This window comes from Acomys russatus, chromosome X, assembly GCF_903995435.1.
Source record: "Acomys russatus chromosome X, mAcoRus1.1, whole genome shotgun sequence".
In the NCBI taxonomy this organism is placed as follows: Eukaryota; Metazoa; Chordata; class Mammalia; order Rodentia; family Muridae; genus Acomys; species Acomys russatus.
In genome coordinates this window covers 47,383,948-47,398,092 of record NC_067169.1, presented here as the reverse complement: position 1 = coordinate 47,398,092, position 14,145 = coordinate 47,383,948, and positions in this window count along the sequence as shown.

The following is a 14,145-nucleotide window of genomic DNA, read 5'->3' as shown; positions in this document are numbered from 1 at the left end:
GTAGGGCTCAGAGAGTCTGCATTCTCACCAGGGATACTGCACGGGAACAAGCCACATTCTGACCAAGTTGCCACAGTGAATATGCTGGTAAGTCTCTGCCATCAACTGTAAATAAATCAGCTTGCCTAAGCAAACAAAATGAGGAAATAATGGTGAAGGCAGAATTTTTATTCAATTATTGCTCCAGATGACAGGATGTTTTTAAACTTATTTTATTAATCACAAGGAAGGAAAGGGGGTAGCTAAAAGAAAACAAAAGATAATTCTTCAGCCTTAAGTCAATGTAACTTTGAGGATGAGAAAGGGAACTAAAGAGTTTGGGATTAGTTGCACGCTAAAGCCTCATGTTTACAATCCCTGGGAAGTCTTCATGTACACCTAGAAAAATGATGGACTTTCACTTAGGGCTTTCCACCTTGAATTCCTTTTTTTCTTTTTAAGTGAGCCAATATATATCCCTTATTTTTTTTAACATGGGCTTACTCTGTATGCAAGGCTGTAAATCAATATCTATCATATCTCATCATTATCAAATTAAAACATCTATCTAGACCTAAAAACATCTTAACCCCAAAACAACTAAGCTTAATTGTGAAACTAAACTATCTTGTCTTCAACCCCCTCAGAGACTTGAGAAGGAATAAAATTAATTACCTGAGTATACAGGGGTTATAGGTTGGCAGTTTCCCAAATGAGAAGATGACAGAGACAGGTTGCTGCCTGAACAGTCACCCCCCACCTTGAATTCTAATAACACAGAGGATAAAGGATGGTAGCAGATCTTGTGATATTTTCAAGATATACTTGAAATAAGTTTAAATAGTTGCAGTGCTCAGGTTATAAGCTTCAGTCTAAACTAGTGGAAATAAGGCACTGGGCAATATCCGAGCTTTTGTAAATAATCTATTCATGCCATATAAAGTTTTGTAAGTTCAGACTCAAGTGAAAAGAGCCCATGTTGAGAATCTAGAGTGTGAGGACCTAGTCTCAACTCTGTTCCTTCTCTAAACAGCATAGTTGGGAATCATTGTTCTCAGCCTCTCCAACTCAAAACATTCCACGGTTCCTTTATTAATGACTATTATTATGTGCTCTCTTGTTATTACAGGGTCTACAATTCTGAGGATAGTCTAGAATAAGGATCTATTCACATAAACACTATTCTGCAAATAACTTGCTTCCACCAAAAGAATTTGTTAGTTAGCTTAGGTCCTGAGACCAATGTCTCCAGATTTGGATTCTAGAAAAATTTCAGTTCAAATCCTTTTGGGTTTCTGACTAAAGCTTGGAGTAGAAGCAAGGCAGTAAGCATTTTCCTAATAAGGGACTGTGTTCTCTCAACCAACTCTAAAAAAATTAAATTCAACAACTCATTCCCTTCAGATGTCCTCAGTTAAGGTATTCTAGTGACTGTTTGTCTTTTTTGTGGCATTGGGGATTAATGTTATGCCTTCTCACGTGCCAGAAAAGTACTCAAACTGTTTGAGTTGCATTCACAGCCATCTTCACTGGCTTTTAAACAAGAATCTTCTGGAGATAATGGCTCCACTAAAGGAATAATTAACGGTGTCCATTATCAGCACCATAGAAGGTTGATGAAAAAGACTATTAGGGGCCAAATAGGTTTTAAAAAATAAAACCCAAATGTTAGAGAAGGAAGGCTCCCCTTTCTGAAGACTAGGAGAGGGAGGAAGAAGGTATGAGTGAAGGATGGTGGGATGGGGAGGTGACGAGGGAGGGGGCTACAGTTGGGATGTAAAGTGAACAAATTAAATTTTTTTAAATTTTAAAATATCATGGTCAAAAGTATAAAAAATAAAAAAATAAAACACATCTGTGAAGAGAGCATAAAGTAGAACAAAGGGTACTGAATGCCTGAGAGTTCCTCTTTAGCCCACAAGCACAAAACATGTTGGTAAGGGCCAAACTTGCAACAACAGCACAAAGGGGCTGTTTATTTTGCTTTTTTATATATATTTTATTAATTTATTCATATTACATCTTAATGGTTATCCCATCCCTTGTATCCTCCCATTCCTCCCTCCCTCCCATTTCCCCCTAATTCCCCTCCCCTACGACTGTGACTGAGGGAGACTTCCTCCCCCTGTATATGCTCATAGGGTATCAAGTCTCTTCTTGGTGACCTGCTATCCTTCCTCTGAGTGCCACCTGGTCTCCCCATCCAGGTGACGTGGTCAAATATGGGGCACCAGAGTTCTGCAAATCAAAACAACTCTGAGATTCCATCTTACACCCATCAGAATGGCTAAGATCAAAAACTCAAGTGACACCACATGCTGGCAAGGATGTGGAGAGAGAGGAACACTCCTTCATTGCTGGTGGGAATGCAAACTTGTACAGCCACTTTGGAAATTTATCTGGTGTTATCTTAGAAAACTGGAAATAAGGCTTCCCCAAGACCCAGCTATTCCACTCCTATTTTTATTTTTATTTTTGAGACAAAATCTGCCTTTAAATGCCAGACTTTCAGGATTTTTCTCAGGCTAGACTTGAATTCAAACTGAAGCAATCTCCTTGCCTCAACCACACAAGTGCTAGGATTACCTCTCTGTGTCACCACATCCACTGAAGGAGCCCCTTTTATTATACCTGACATCCACACATTTTCAGAACAAGGTAAAGCCAAGCTGATTCCTAGTTGAGATATTGTCCTCCATGGGAAGAAAGGAAGATGAGGAAAAAGAAAAGAGAATAAGAAGAATTTTCAGGCAAATGGGGACCTATTCTGTATAGGTTCATGTATTCACTCTGTGCTACATGAGAAAGAACATTGAGACAGAGTTCTTCACCTAAACTCTGTGATTCATTAAGTGTGTGACCTTAAGTACACCTGTACTAGCTGAGCCTCAATCATCACATCAGATTCAAGGATTCTCAGACTACAGGAAACGAGAAAACAGAAATGTCTGAAAGAAACTGTGATAATCTATAGAATGTGACAAAGAATTCGATAAGGGTATAAAGTGGCATCAGAGGTATAGATTAAAATATGTAATTCTTCCAGGATAAGGGAAAAAGAATTGATAAATTAGAAAGATTCTCAGAAGAGTAAGATTTTATCTATGTCTTAAAAGATAGAGAGATTAAAAGTGATGCTGTTTGTCATTAGAAAGTCTTCTTTAATTACCTCCAGCAAAACCAGTTGTTTTCTACACTGCCTTTCTGGATTTATTTTTATTAGGAACGCAAAGCAAGCATACTTATAATCTTTACTTTCTTCCCAAAGCAAGGGGCTAAAAGATTTCCCCAGGACTATCAAATGACAAATGAATGACTAAGTGCATAAGCAAATGAGGAAAACCTCCCAGCCTGATGTTCCAAGATCCTTAGTTTGTTTACCTCCATGTGGGAAGCAGGAAAGCACCCTTTTACTTTGAGTTCCTTTCCTTGGTCGTTCAGCTCCACCTATTTTGAGAAACCTTTGAGCCCAAAGACAATTGCAAAGTTATGGCCACTTCCTGTGCAAGAGATGGACGATGTCCACACATGCCACCTCAACTTTGATGATTGCGCTACACAGGGTTGCACTGGGCTTCCCGTGAGAGGAAACCTACAGGCTGCTGCAATGTATAAGGCACACTCAGAGCAGGGTCAAAGAATTTATTTTACACCTGAGTCTGAGGACAGAGATTTCACTGAGGTCCATGCATAGCCAATAATACTGATAAAATAAATTTCAGTATTTAACTCATCAACAACAGCTGAATTTTGTTTGTTTGTTTTTTAAGTTGTTCAAACGTTTACTGCATGTCAAGGTCTACATTTTGTATCAAGGGAAAAATAAGTATTTGACAATAGAAATAGGCAATAATTTATAAGAAATGTATAATGTAAGCTATAATGTATTCATAACAACACCTTTTTGGTTTCTTGAGACAGGGTTTCTCTATGTAGCTCTGGCTATCTGCCTGCCTCTTCCTCCTGGGCTCTGGGATTAAGAGCATTAACCATCACCACCACATGCTTTTGGGGTGGTTGTTTGGGGTTTTTTGTTTGTTTGTTTTTCAAGACAGAGAGTTTCTCTGTGTAACCTTAGCTGTCCTGGACTAACTGTAGACCAGGCTAGCTTTTTTTTTTTTATTAATTTATTCTTGTTACATCTCAATGTTTATCCAATCCCTTGTATCCTCCCATTCCCCCCCCCCATTTCCCATTATTCTCCTCCCCTATGACTGTTCCTGAGGGGGATTATGTCCCCTGTATATTCTCATAGGGTATCAAGTCTCTTCTTGGCTACTTGCTGTCCTTCCTCTGAGTGCCACCAGGTCTCCCCCTCCAGGGGACATGGTCAAATGTGAGGCACCAGAGTACGTGAGAAAGTCGTATCACACTCTCCACTCAACTGTGGAGAATATTCTGACCATTGGCTAGATCTGGGAAGGGGTTTAAAGTTTACCTCCTGTATTGTCCTTGGCTGGTGCCTTAGTTTGAGCGGGACCCCTGGGCCCAAATCTGCCTATCATATTGTTTCTACTTGTAGATTCTAGGACCCTCTGGATCCTTTTATTTTGCTGTTCTCCCATGCGTCTCTCATTTAGAGTCCCAATAGGATGCCTTCCCCTCTGTCCCAGTTTCCTGGTAAGTGAAGGCTTTTGTGGGACATGCCCCTTGGGCTAGTATGCAGATATAAGTGAGTATATACCATTTGATTCTTTCTGCTTCTGGGTTAACTCACTCATTATGATCATTTCTAGCTCAAATCCATTTATCCACAAATTTCGGGAATTCCTTGTTTTTAATAGCTGAGTAGTATTCCATAGTGTATATGTACCACAGTTTCTTTATCCACTCTTCTACTGAGGGACACTTAGGCTGTTTCCATGATCTGGCTATTATGAATAAGGCTGCTATGAACATGGTTGAGCAAATTTTCTTGTTGTGTGCTGGAGCATCTTCTGGGTATATTCCAAGGAGTGGCATAGCTGGGTCTTGAGGAAGCCCTATTCCCATTTTTCTGAGATAGCACCAGATAGATTTCCAAAGTGGCTGTACTAGTTTGCATTCCCACCAGCAATGAAGGAGTGTTCCTCTCTCCCCACATCCTCGCCAGCATGTGGTGTAGCTTGAATTTTTGATCTTGGCCATTCTGATGGGTGTAAGATGGAATCTCAGAGTTGTTTTGATTTGCATTTCCCTGATGACTAAGGAGGTTGAGCATTTCTTTAAGTGTTTCTCAGCCATTTGATACTCCTCTGTTGAGAATTCTCTGTTTAGTTCCAGCCCCATTTCTCAATTGGGGTATTCGGTTTGGTGGTGTTTAATTTCTTGAGTTCTTTATATATTTGGATATTAGACCTTTGTCAGATGTAGGGTTGGTGAAGATTTTTTCCCAGTCTGTAGGCTGTCGCTTTGTTCTCTTGACAGTGTCTCCTGCCTTACAGAAGCTTCTCAGCCTCATGAGGTCCCATTTATTAATGGTTGACATTAAGGCCTGGGCCGTTGGTGTTCTGCTTTCAGGAAGTTGTCTCCTGTGCAATATGTTCCAGGCTCTTTCCCACTTTTTCTTCTAAGTGGCTTAGTGTCTCTGGTTTTATGTTGAGGTCTTTAATCCACTTGGATTCGAGTTTTGTGCAAGGTGACAAATATGGGTCCAGTTTCATTTTTTTACACATAGACCTCCAGTTAGACCAGCACCATTTGTTGAAGATGCTATCCTTTTTCCATTGAATGGATTTGGCTTCTTTGTCAAAAATCAAGTGGCCATATGTGTGTGGATTCATATCTGGGTCTTCGATTCGATTCCACTGATCAACCAGGACCAGGCTAGCTTTAAACTCAGAGATCCACCTACCTCTGCCTCTCTGAGTGCTAGGATTACAGACATGTGCCACTGCGCTGGGCACCAAACTGTATCATATATATACATATGTGTGTGTGTGTGTGTGTGTGTGTGTGTGTGTGTGTGTGTGTAGGGTTGTAGCTCAGTGCTTTTCTAGCACACCAAACACTCTGGGTTCCAGCCAAAGCACCGAAAAGGAAACAATACATTGATAGGAAAGGACATGTATACCTTGTATAAAAAGCTCCTAATGCCTATAGATGTATTAGAATAATGAAAGTCTAACTAAAGGCCAATCTAATACAATTGTTTTTCTTGGGAAAACCAGGTAATCATTGGACCTACCAAAATAATAGTTTTAAACTATAATCACAATGATGAACAAATTTTGTTAGCTCACTTTGAGGCACTATGTGTGTGTTTTTGTGTGTTTGTGTGTGTGTGTGTGTGTAACACATATACACATATATTATATATAATGCAATCCTTACCATAGCCTTATGAGAGCAGTATGGTAATCATCCTTTTAAAATATATTTATTATTTGCTTGATAATTTCATATAATGTATTTTAATCATATTCACAACCTTCCTGTAGCTCCACCCCACCTCCCTATTCTGACTTAATGGATGAAGTAAGCAATGTCACAACTAGCAAATGGAAGAGGCAGGATTTCAATGCCTTGTGGCAATCCATGAAGGAATGGAATCTTGTAGCATTATAAAACTAAATGTATATTAGCTCTAGCTAAGAAATATCAAATTTGTGTCAGTTATCCTTTTATTTTATAAAAGTAGTTATATAATGAGAGTCTCACTAATTTTCAGTTTATGATTGTTAGGCTAGGAGCTTAGCTAAACCTCTTTGCTTAGCTTCTTAAAAGAACAAAATAGATGAAACAAATAAAATAGGTTTTCAAAATCTGTAGCTCTGTGTTAGAGCACCTGCCTAATATGTGCAAAGCTCTTGTTCAATGCTTGACACTGTAAAAAAAAAAAACAAAAAAAAAAAAAAAAAAAAAAAAAGGAAAGTGGTCCAGAGAATTGTTTAAAACCAGAGAAACAAATTAACTATACTCTTCTCTCCCCATACTTTTATCCTGGTCAGAGTCCCAGCTAAATAGTCTTATCTGTTTCTTCCAAAGGTCCACCAAAAGGCCTTTATCAGAGAAGGAAGGAAAACCCAATGTGCAATGACCTGCGCCAAATATTTGGAAGGGAAATTGTATTTTTAATATAGCATTTTCAATTAATTCTTTGAGAATTTCATGCATGCATACAATGGATTTTGACCTATTATGCCCCACTCCCTCCCCCAGCTCCACCCCTCCCACCCTCTCACAACTTCCTCCATCTATTTCTCTCTCTCTCTCCCAAAAATTGCATTTCTTGTTCCCCACAGACACATGTATCTAGGGCTAACTCCCTCCCCACCGCATATTAGACCTAACTTGGGCCACACTCTTAAAGAAAACCGACTCTCCTTCTCCCAGTGTCCATTGACTGTCAGTAGCTCCTCACCTAAGAGTGGTGACTCTTTAGGCCTCTCTTCCCTTCAAAGGTTGCATTACTTTAAAATATATACTCCTATTACTCAGCCTTAAAAAGAAGGAAATTCCATTATTTACAGCACATAGTATAAAAAACTTATGCCTTTCGTGGGACATGCCCCTTGGGCTAATATGCAGATATAAGTGAGTATATACCATTTGATTCTTTCTGCTTCTGGGTTAACTCACTCATTATGATCATTTCTAGCTCAATCCATTTATCCTAGAAATCTACAAGTAGAACAATATGATAGGCAGATTTGGGCCCAGGGGTTCCGCTCAAACTAAGGCACCAGCCAAGGACAATACAGGAGGTAAACTTTAAATCCCTTCCCAGATCTAGCCAATGGTCAGAATATTCTCCACAGTTGAGTGGAGAGTGTGATACGACTTTCTCACGTACTCTGGTGCCTCACATTTGACCATGTCCCCTGGAGGGGGAGACCTGGTGGCACTCAGAGGAAGGACAGCAAGTAGCCAAGAAGAGACTTGATACCCTATGAGAATATACAGGGGGACATAATCCCCCTCAGGAACAGTCATAGGGGAGGGGAATAATGGGAAAATGGGGGGGGAGGAATGGGAGGATACAAGGGATGGGATAAACATTGAGATGTAACAAGAAAAAAAAAAAAAAAAAAGAAAAGAATAAAAAAAAAAAAAAAAAAAAAAAAAAAAAAAAAAAAAAAAAAAAAAAAGAAAAAAAATAAAAATAAATAAAAAACTTATGCCAAGTGAAATGCGCCAGGCACAAAAAGACTACTTTATGTTCTCACTTATCTGTGGAATCTAGAGCAATTGAATTGAAAAGCACAGAGTAAAATTATTCTTATGGAGTCTGAGGATGTGAGAGGAGAAGAAAATAGTCAAAATACACAAAGTCTGAAAGGAAAGAGTGTAAATGTGTATCTCACAATTATAGAGATCAAATGTCAAATCACAGCCAAAATGTAAGTATTTGAGGTAATACAGTGTGTGTGTGTGTGTGTGTGTGTGTGTGTGTGTGTGTGTGTGTGTGTGTGTTCACTAATTTAGATGGGGTTTAGTGTCCCTTGCTTCAATGATTAGATGACGACTATTTTATCTTTCTTGTGTTTCCTCTTACTGAAAGAAGGGAAAGAATACTGCCTTTGAGGGAACTGAAGGAAAATATAGAACACACTCTTGAGTTTTTACCATAACTAACCACTTGCTAGAACTCAGTTTGGCACTGATTTAGGAGGCAATCAATTCCAAATAAGGTAAGTGTTCTGTGGGTATGTCAGTTACTTTTCGCCATTTAACACAAGCCAGGATCAACTGGAAAGAGAAACCCTCAAGTGCATAAAAATCCTCTGTATTAGTTAGAGTTTCTATTACTGAAACCAAACACCATGACCATACACAACTTGCAGAGGGCTTATTTTGGCTTACATATCCTGGGGTCATAGCCTATGGCTGAGGGAAGTCAGGGTAAGAACTCAAACAGGACAGGAATCTGGAGGCAAGAGCTCATGCAGAGGCCATAGAGGAGTGTTGCTTACTGGCTTACTCCTCCTGGCTCACTCATACTAATTTTCTTATACACACCAGGCCAGACGTATCACTGCTCATAGTGAACTAGGCCCTCCCATATCAACCATCAATCAAGAAAATTGATTGCCCATAGGCCAATCTGAAAGAAGAATGTTCTCAATTGAGGTTCCCTCTTCCAAAATAAATCCAGCTTGTGTTACATTGACATAAAAACTAGCTAGCACAATTGACTCCTTGTCAACATTACACACAAATACATTATTGTTAAACTATAACCTTTATATTCTTGCTTACTCTACAGCCTCATATTTAATATTAATATTACAATCTAAAACATTCTAATAATTTGAAGTTCCATAGTCTTTACAAACTAAAATACTTTAAAATTTGAATCTGTAGACCAAGATGCATTTTTTAAAATTCAATTGATTATTTTTTCTTCTTTGTTTTGGTAAGTTTTTCAGAACATCTTATGTGGCCGAGACTAGCTTCAAGCTTGTGTAGCTGGGGATGACTTTGATTTCCCTACTCTTCTCTTCACCACTCAAGTGCTGGGATCATGGTTGTGCATCTCATCCCTGGCTTATCAGTGTGTTGTGTTGAAGACCATTCATTTAAGTATATAGACATGTCAATCCAGCTCATGTTGTAAATAACTGTCTTGTATTCCATTGTCTTTATATGTCATAATTAATTAAGCTAGTTCCATACCAGAAGAAAAAATCAATCTCTTTAAATCATCCAAAGTCTCCTTCTAATTTCAGGCCTTTCTAAACTATCAAAAGTCTCTAAAATATCCATAGTCTCTCTACAATCCAACAGTCTTTCAACTGCAGCTTCCTGTAAGCACAAGCTAAGTTCAAAACATTATTACTCCAACAAGGAGAACCAAGACACAGGTACAATATAAGCAAAACAAAACCAAACCCCACTAATATAAATACTCAGTGTTAAAGATCTGGGAGTTGCTCACAGTCTTCTGGGTTCCTCCATAGGGCTTGGGCAGGGAGCCGTCACAGAACACTCAGGTTTAATTCTTGGCTCAGATCACCTCTACTCCACAGCTGATGATGTCTTTGAAGATCATCCCATAATACTCTCATCTCCAAGGTGCTTGGGTCTCCACTTCAACTAAGCTGTACCTTCATAAGTAGCCACTCCTCAGAACTCGTAATGGATTCTAATGCTGCCACATGATGCTAAGCCTCAGCTTCTCACCATGACTCTTTCCATCTTAGGCCTTTTACTGCAAATAAGGCTACATTTTTACCAATGGTCTCTCCTGGGTCCTCTTCATGTACTCCAAACCTACCACTAACTGCCAAGCTTCAGCTGCTATCTATGACCCCTTAATGCTTAAAAAACCAAATAGTACCACCAGGGTGATTCTTACACTACCAAGTTTGGCTGCCATCGTGACATACAGCTTGGGCTACCGCTGGGAAATAGCTTCTGTGCATTAGCTCTGAGGAAATACTTTCCAGAAGGCTTTATCTCAATTATACTGGTCTATTTTTGATTCTTCAGCCTCAGCTAACCAGTATCAATTGTCCCAGTAAAGGAAAGGCTTCACTTTAGGGTTTCTAAGTCAACAGCCCTAAAAGAGTCTTTTGTTGTTGTCGTCATTTGTTTGCTTGTTTGTTTGTTTTTGAAGACAGGGTTTCTTTGTGTATCCTTCACTGTCCTGGACTCGCTTTGTAGACCAGGCTGGCCTCAAACTCACAGCGATCTGACAGCTGCCTCTGCCTCCCGGGTGCTAGAATTAAAGGCGTGTGACACCACGCCCGGCCAGCCTAAAAGAGTCTTTAAAGGATTCTCAAAACTTCCCTCTGGAACTTCATAAGCCAAGCCTCCATCATCTGCACTGCTCTCAGCATGTTTTTCGTCCAGGCTCACACAAAACAGCCCATTAAGCTCTGATCACATTTCTAGACCAAAGTCTGAAAACTCTTCCATAATGCTTTCCACAATACATAGTCAGGTTTGTCACACCAATACCCTCATAATAATAAGCATGTGTGTAGGCTCAATTTTCTTAACCAATATATTTTATTAACAACTTAGTGACCGAGCATACGTCACTTATAACTCGACTAGCCAAAACAATAGGAAATGAGGATTAATGGACACAATAACAAAACCTTAAGGATATCAGTTCTGAGGAACGATTCTCCAGGCGTGAGCCACAGGATTTCTTCTGCTGGAACCTGGGGTAACCAGACCCCCGAAGCCTTCTCTTGAGCAGTTTTCTCTAGGAGCATCTTGAAGTGCAGCGATGAACAGCCAAATCTATCCCAAGTCTCCAAAAAGCCCCGCCTCCAGTACTGGGCTCATTTATATATCTCCTCCCAGAATCTGTTCACGGGATCTACTCAGCTGGCAACAATCAAGCTCCTGCATGAGGTGGTTGGTCTTCTAGTGGACTAACCTCACCTGTTCTCTCACAAGACCATTCTGATCCTGCACTTGGAATCCTAAAACACAGGTTTATCTCTCCTTCACATGTGAGGGGGGCTGCTCCTTGGTCCTATAAAAAAGCAGTCTGAGAAGGTCATGGGCACTGAGCCAGTAAGCATCATTCCATCATAGTCTCTGCTTTAATTCCTTCATCCAGGTTCCTGCCTTGACTTCCTTCCCTGGCTTCCCTCAATAATAAACTGTGATATGGAAGCACAAGACAAAATAAGCCCTTTCCTCACCAAGTTGCTGTCAGGCTCTTTACCGCAGCAAAACAAAGCAAACTTTGGGGTTTCAAAGAAACTGAATAAAAGTATTTTTTCATCCACAATTATTAACTGAGAATCCACTATAGGAGAAACAGCAGTAGGCATAAGGTATACAGTTGTGAATGATGTAAAAAAAAATCACTGGGGCTGCAGATACAGTTCAGCGCTTAACAGTTTTTGCTGTTCTTGCTGTTCTTCCAGAGGACCCAAGATTGACTTTCAGAGCCCATGTCAGGTGGCTCACAACCTCCTGTAACTCCAAGGGATCCTATACTTCTGGCCTCTAGAAACCACACTAGCATGCACATAGTCACACACAGAAAAGCATGTGCATACCTATAACCAAAAATAAGACAAATCTTAAAAATAGATTTTAAAAATCAGTGCTCTCAGTGAGCTTATATTTTAGTAGGGGACATAGATAAAACAGATAAGTATAAATCTAGAAGCAAAGGCAAAAGGAAAATGACAAAGTGGTGGAAATGATTGTATGTATTACACACAATGGAACCATCTTTTTAACAACAAAAAAAAACCTTCTAGAATCAATTAAGAAAAAGAAATTAATACCTCAAATAGAAACTAACAGACACAATTTTTGCTCTCACAGAGCTAGTAACCTACTGGAATAGCCCTCTTTTCTCTAAGGCTCTAGGAAGTAGCTGAACTAAAAATTTTAAATACTCTTCTGTCAAAACAGTAAGTCATTATGTACCTCTTTTCAAACCGCCTTGAACTTTTCATTAAGAACAACCATATACAGAGTATCAGAAGGTGTAAATTCTAGGCTCATCTATGTCATGGCTTTTGGCATGGCATTTGGAAAGTCCCTTTTTTGTTCTGGGTACCAGACTCCCCATTTATACATAGACCAGACTGAAAGGTTCTTAAGAGTATTCCTCTCCCATTCATGGATTTGTCCATTGATTTGAGTGACATAGATACTGAAGACAACAAGTATAATCAGAATTCTGCCTTCTAGAGTTCATATTTAAATGAGGAAAGAAGCTGACACTAAATAATCTCACAGTACAAAAGTATTGCCAGGCATGGTGGTGCACACCTTTAATTCCAGCACTTGGGAGACAGAAGCAGGTGGATCTCTTTGACTTTGAGGCCAGCTTGGTCTTCAAAGTGAGTCCAGGACAGTCCAGGACACAGAGAAAACCTATCTTGAACCCCCCCCAAACACACACACAAATACAAGCCGGGCATGGTGGCACAGTCCTGTAATCCCAGAACTTGGGAGGCAGAAGCAGGCAGATCACTGTGAGTTCCAGGCCAGCCTGGTCTATGAGTGAGTCCAGGACAGCCAAGGCTACACAGAGAAGCCCTGTCTCAAGAAACCAAACCAAACCAAACAAACAAAAAAGCAAAAAACCAAATGTATTATTTATGCTAACTATAGAAAGTTATAAGAGAAATAATAATAAATTTATTTTAAGAAAATTATAAGAGAAATAATAATAACTTTATTTTAATGTGTGAGATTAGGAAAGTCTCCAAAGAATATTTTTTAAATTATTTTATTTTTGAACATATGTATTTATATTATTACACATATATATAATAGATTACCTATGGCAAAAAGAACTGTGACATAATCAGGATTATATAAATGTTACATTCTTAGTGTTTTGGCTATTTGTATTTGACAGCCTTGAAGAAAACATCTTTCCTATCTTGGGGCATCTAAATTTCTGAATGTAAATCAATCTCCATCACATATTGTCATTTTCAGCTTAGAACACCTATCTAGACCTAAAAACATCTTAACCCCTAAACAATTAAGCTTCATTGTAAAAGTAAGCTACCTGGTCTTCAACTCCCTCAGAGACTTGAGAAGGAGTAAACATGATTACCTGAGTATGACGGGAGTGCAGGTGAGTAGCTTTACAAATGAGAAGATGACAGAGACAGTTTGCTACCTGAATAGTCCCCAAAACTCTCTATAATGTTGGAGCATTGGCCTCAGCCTTCTGGTCCAATATATCTAACAGACATATTCGTGAGGCAGGAACTATTGACTCTGCCTGCATCTGAGCCTGCCCTTTTTTGTAGGCCGAATTCTGTCTGTGGTAGAAATGAGGACCTTTTGTCCAGTGGCTTGTTTGCCACATTTGAAGCCATCTCCATAAAGAGGTTCTTTGATGCTCATCATCTTCTTTGAGGTTGGCTGGGTCTCCAAAGAATATTTAAAACTAAGACTTGAAAGTTGAGCCAGATTAAGTAAATTTCTTTGAACCATGTATGTGAGTGCAAGATGACATGTATATAAAACATTGATATTTATTGTGTTTATCTGTCTTTTCTCATACATGGTATTTCTTTTTGTTATTATAATAAATAGTATTTCTTCTTTTCTATATAGTTAATAATTACATTATAAATATTACTTATTTTAAATACTTATCTAACATTTGTGGAAAAACGTTTTCAAGGCTATAAAATGAATACACCATTGTGAGAGATATTTTATCCTGTATATTGGACCACATTTGGACTTGTTTGGTGTATTTTGTTTATGATCCTCAAAGAAGGGATGTTTGTGGCT